This window comes from Agrilus planipennis, unplaced genomic scaffold, assembly GCF_000699045.2.
Source record: "Agrilus planipennis isolate EAB-ADULT unplaced genomic scaffold, Apla_2.0 scaffold78, whole genome shotgun sequence".
NCBI classification, from domain to species: domain Eukaryota; kingdom Metazoa; phylum Arthropoda; class Insecta; order Coleoptera; family Buprestidae; genus Agrilus; species Agrilus planipennis.
The window spans coordinates 721,647-727,646 of record NW_020438928.1 but is presented as its reverse complement, the minus strand read 5'-3'; the positions used below and the strand labels follow the sequence as shown (position 1 = coordinate 727,646).

Sequence of the window (6,000 nt, the reverse complement as noted above, 5' to 3'; positions counted from 1 at the left end):
ATCCAATAAAAGTAATTGAAAACTTTTAAGGGGTGTTACACTTTTTGAGAGTTCGGTTAGTTTAGGAGAGTTTTTAGAAAAGTGGAAAAAAAAATATTTAAAAAATTATGCATTTTCGCTCTTGTTACATAAAAAGGTAAAATACCAACAAAAAAATTGTAATTTTTTTCGATGGACTTTTTACTTTATATATGATTTTCGGAAATTTTTGTAGACAATTTCATGTTCTATAACAATGGTTCTATTCTGTTTTTATGCTGTCAACTCAGTTTTTCGAAGAAAAATTAACTTTCAGGCAGAATTACAAAATTTCGCGGAGGTATTTTTTTGTTTTTGCGCTAGTATAAGGGTTAAAAGATGTAATGCATAAGCGTTTTATTAGTATTTTAGGACATAAAAGCTTTTTAAAGTGATCTGCATTAAGTTAAAAAACATTTTTCGTAGTATTACATCATATGAACAGATAAAGAGAGGTAGACTTTATTTTATTATATTACTTTCTAGCTTTCTACAATGTTTTCAATTTTAAGAGTCGGTGTTTTATTACCGGATAATTTCGTAGTGTACAAAGATAGTACAAGGCGCGTTACGGCTTTATAGATAGGAATTTACGTCCACAGAACAAACGTTTGCCTTCTGGTGACGTTTCGTTGCTCGTGTTTTTAGGCAATAACTTTTTTAAATGTGTACCTACCTATGTACAGCATTAATACTTGTTTTATGATAGTGAAAGCAAATATTAGCAGGACTAATGCGTAATTGTTGCTGTTATGTACAGTATATGTATGTATGTATACTGGAGTTTGGGAGGAGCATCCGGTTTGGGTCCGGTACCCGGTGGATCCGGCACTCTTTTTGAGATCCAGTTAGGTGCTGGATAGTGACACCGGGTAGTTAAACCACAGCGAGAAAAAAAATCAATTTTAATGTGTTAAATATAAAACCATATATTTTTAGATAACATAAGTTCAATAACCTCAATGCTATGTTATACATAGTACCGTCGTTATATTTTCTGGTGATGACTGTGAAATTATCGTACTATTGAACTGTTGAAATTATAGATTATGTATTACTTCTACATTTTTTTTTTCTTGGTGATGACCACATAATGTATATAAGAACCTAGAATTCTGGTAACGTATGAATTTTTCTTTTTTCATTGGCTATTCGCTTATTATGAAATATTATACTGAAAATTCAATTTCTGAATTTTTTACCCACTACACGCTACCTCAAATTAATGAGGGGGATGACAACTGCAACAATTTTTTCCTCATTAATTTCAGGTAGCGTGTAGTGGGTAAAAAATTCAGGAATTGAATTGAATATTTCATATTAAACTAACTCACTTATAAAAAAAAAAGATGTCTACATTGTATGTATGTTATTCGCTTATTTGTTCAAAAATGTCAAATTTTAACACGTTTCATAGTTTTATATACTTTCTGTTTTATTTTTTTACCTTTTCTTGAAAATCACTGTTCCAACTTGACTTAAATTCGACTCGGATGACATGGCCGATTCATAATTTACATGGATAAGAATTGATTTTTATGAATTCTTGTCTTGATTTGCAAATTCTATAAGCGTTGATCATTTCTATGATCGATAATAATTGTTCTGTCAAACTTTATTAAAGAAAGTATCGTACCCTACAGAAACAATTATGTATGCATTTTTCTTGTACCTAATTCAATTTTCCTAGAGGTGTAAAAACCCGAGTGCATCAAACTAGATCCCAAATCAGAAATATGTATGTGAATAAAATTTCAAAATATCACACTTTTGGCGTTGTTGTCTGTGAATTGAAATGTTACGTGCTATTTTTAAATATTTTTAAAATGAACAACCTACTTGTAAATACTAAACATAATTTAAACATTAACAATTTCAAGATCAATGAAGGGGTATTAATAAATTACATTATCCATTCTTCCCCTGTTTGTGGACTAGGTCGGAAAAAGGCCAAAAGGGGGGTTTAAAGTTATTTATTTATTCAAAATTACCGTCAAAGTTTTGCCCAAGTTGTTAGACTTTAACTTCTTCAACCATTTTAAAATTGTGAATGTTACTTAGTATATTTATTGTTTTATTTATATCACTATTTATAATTTGGTTGGTTTTTTGTAACATGTACCGTTACATAATATTAAAAAATAGCTAATCCATCTGCTTTACATCTTCTTTTTAACTTGAGAAAGACCAACAACTTGAGCGTTACGTTGAAAGTTTTAAATAAATAAATAACATTAAACCCCCAACCCTCCCCTTTTCATATCAATTATTAAGAAATTATTTAAAATTTGAACAATTTACGTGAAGTTCGTGAAATTATTAGCTTAGCTTTGTCAACTTAAGTATGTAAATACTTTTCACAGTAAAAATACCAATTTTATTTAATTTTGTCATTTAAGATTTCATTTTACTTTTTTTTTCCGGTAATGAAGTGAGTTCAGTCAAATGTTGATCATCTAGCAACACTAATGGACTCGAGATGTTTATCTGAAGTTTCACATAATTTTTTGTTTTTGTCTTTTTAGATACTTCTGTTGATTAATTTGTAAAAAAATCACCGAGCATAAAAATTACACATTTACAAATTTTTCCTGACACGTCGATTTTTTCAAAACATAATATATATCCAATAAAAGTAATTGAAAACTTTTAAGGGGTGTTACACTTTTTGAGAGTTCGGTTAGTTTAGGAGAGTTTTTAGAAAAGTGGAAAAAAAAATATTTAAAAAATTATGCATTTTCGCTCTTGTTACATAAAAAGGTAAAATACCAACAAAAAAATTGTAATTTTTTTCGATGGACTTTTTACTTTATATATGATTTTCGGAAATTTTTGTAGACAATTTCATGTTCTATAACAATGGTTCTATTCTGTTTTTATGCTGTCAACTCAGTTTTTCGAAGAAAAATTAACTTTCAGGCAGAATTACAAAATTTCGCGGAGGTATTTTTTTGTTTTTGCGCTAGTATAAGGGTTAAAAGATGTAATGCATAAGCGTTTTATTAGTATTTTAGGACATAAAAGCTTTTTAAAGTGATCTGCATTAAGTTAAAAAACATTTTTCGTAGTATTACATCATATGAACAGATAAAGAGAGGTAGACTTTATTTTATTATATTACTTTCTAGCTTTCTACAATGTTTTCAATTTTAAGAGTCGGTGTTTTATTACCGGATAATTTCGTAGTGTACAAAGATAGTACAAGGCGCGTTACGGCTTTATAGATAGGAATTTACGTCCACAGAACAAACGTTTGCCTTCTGGTGACGTTTCGTTGCTCGTGTTTTTAGGCAATAACTTTTTTAAATGTGTACCTACCTATGTACAGCATTAATACTTGTTTTATGATAGTGAAAGCAAATATTAGCAGGACTAATGCGTAATTGTTGCTGTTATGTACAGTATATGTATGTATGTATACTGGAGTTTGGGAGGAGCATCCGGTTTGGGTCCGGTACCCGGTGGATCCGGCACTCTTTTTGAGATCCAGTTAGGTGCTGGATAGTGACACCGGGTAGTTAAACCACAGCGAGAAAAAAAATCAATTTTAATGTGTTAAATATAAAACCATATATTTTTAATTATGAAGATTTCGAGGAAAAAAGCAGTATTACATCAATCCGATATGAAAGTTTAATTTCTGATGAAAATAGAAAACCCCGCATATGTTATTTAACTTAAATTTTCAGTGAAATGAATTAAAAAGTGTTTTTTCTAATGCGTTATGTACTTTTTTACATTAAAATTAAAATAAATACTGTATTCAATCGAATAAATTAATAAAAAAGTAATTATAATTTTACAATGGAACAAGACTGCCAGACTTATTTTGTTAAACAACAAATATCCTATTATTTTTTATAGTTTTCTCTGGCTTAATGGACGAAAGTATACATTTCCTACTGGGTAGGAAATTGTACTTACTCCCTGTTAAAAAAAGGATTTCACCGTCCTCCGCATGATTTCCATCATTGCCTTGAACTCGGGCGGCAATTTCCACGCTGAAAAGTTAAAATACCTTCCCAATCTATACCATTATTAAGAGGTAAAGTTGCAAGTTTAAATGTAAAGGTCAGTTCACACATACAGTGCCGTATTGATACCGTGCTACTGTCGTGTCCTTTCGTTTCCCATCAAATATGTAACCCTCACGTTTAAATTCCCTACGACCTGTCTGAGCCGTTGAACGAGCGGCATGGTCTAGAAGTTTAGACTTTTGTTTAGCTTTCCGCGGATCCATTTGCCTTAGTCCAGTTGTTTCTGTGGTTTCCTTGGATCACTTGGGCAAATGCTAAGGTAATAATATTCCACAGATAAATAAATAATCCTTTACTCACTTCTATCTTCGTTTCATATGTCTAACATTTCTCTCCCCAACCACCCCCATCGGCCCATTTCGCGTGGTCCGGACAAATTTCTCGCCCACGAGCATTAGTAGTTGGTGAGGTGAAACCCTAAAGTTTTTTTTTCAGTACATGGTTACTTGTCTAGTAACAGTTGGCATATTTATTATATATCATGTATAAATTGACATAAGCAATCATTAAGAAAAGGTTAGAAGTTAGTTCGAAATGTGGTGTTATAGGCGAATGATGAGGATACAGTGGATAGAGAAGGTTAGAAATGAAGAGGTATTAGAAAGAATAGAACAGTCAATAAGAAATAGGCGAGATAAGTTGAAAGGACACCTTCTCAGGTATGAAGGTCTAGTCAGAAACATATTAGGGGCAGAAACAGGAGTTAGCAGCGGTAGACCTAGATTAGATTACTGTTCGCAAATAGTTAATGATGTGAGTCGTTCTAGTTTGAAGGAAATGCGAAAATAGCTCAGGGTAGAAAAGAGTGGAGGTGCGTGTCCAACCAGTCTTAGGACTGACGACCTTATGATGATGATGATGATGATGATGAACAATCATTATGAGAAAATATTGTACAACCGTACAATGTAGTAATAGTACGTATGCACCTATAATTACGCCCTTCGTTACTGAATTCAAAGTGGAAACTAATCACTTTAGAATTGTTGTCTCCTGTTAATAGATATATACGTATTAATATAAAATATAATTGTGTTGCGGACCTAGCACGGAAAGAGCACTGCTTGGGCACGGTACTATGTGTAAATCGACCTTAATAAATACGATTTTTTGCATTGAGGGGGTTTTGTTGCACTTTCGTCCCTGAAAAATCATCGCACTGTCAGTAGAGGTATGCTGAAAAAAATACACAAACGCCTCGAGAAGAAAGTATGGCACCTCCTCCCTGGAGTTTGCCGGTATCACCTGACAAAAAAAAATGAAAAAGGAAAATTTACCAAAATATTAAAGCCATATTTACAATTTATCCCACTAATCCGTTGCTTCATAAGCGAAAATAATAAAAATTACAATTTGGAGTCGAATTTGTAAAAATAAAATCCTAGCAGAAATAAATTTACTAGGTATTTTAGTTGATATTACAAATTTAATTGTAATAATTAAGAAACTTGAAAAAATTTTAAAGAAATATATCAAAATTGAGATTATTACAAGTTACCTCATAAATTCTACTATTTCAGTCATTTACAATCGAAAACTTTTGCGTTGTGATAAAAAAAATTTTTTTCGTGTAAGTTTTTTAAAATAAGTCCTATTACCTTATATATCCACTATATGGCAAACTCAGCACTCTCTCTCTTCCTCCGCGAGCAGTAAGTATGAGGGAGAGAGACAAAGAAAGTATTGCTTTCACCACTTTACATTACACTTAGTTTGATCAAACGGTTTGTAAAGGCATTTCGACTTGACCAACAGTGATTATTTCATGTTTAGATATCGAGATCATGATCTATATAGGTTTTAAGCATATAAAAAAAATCGTTTTAAGAAAAAAGTCAATTCAAAAATCACGTTTTTTTGTTTATTTTCGATTTTTCCATGCTTTAATATTTATTTTTAACCAACACCATCGAAAAGAGCATCGTTAAAAACATAGAAACACTGG

The 6,000-nt window shown here is 31.4% G+C and overlaps 1 protein-coding gene across 4 annotated transcripts in view; it reads left to right on the top strand.

Annotated features, from left to right (window-relative positions):
- Positions 1-6,000, top strand: part of LOC108733712 (protein outspread) — a 53,761-nt gene that overhangs the window by 34,701 nt on the left and 13,060 nt on the right. The window contains exon 1 of one of the 4 annotated variants that reach the window (XM_018464997.2): positions 4,441-4,459. The exons of the other annotated variants lie outside the window; for them this stretch is intronic. The gene's annotated coding sequence lies outside the window, so the exon portion shown is untranslated. Of the gene's footprint in view, positions 1-4,440; positions 4,460-6,000 lie in introns of those variants that run through there. 4 annotated transcript variants of the gene reach the window in all.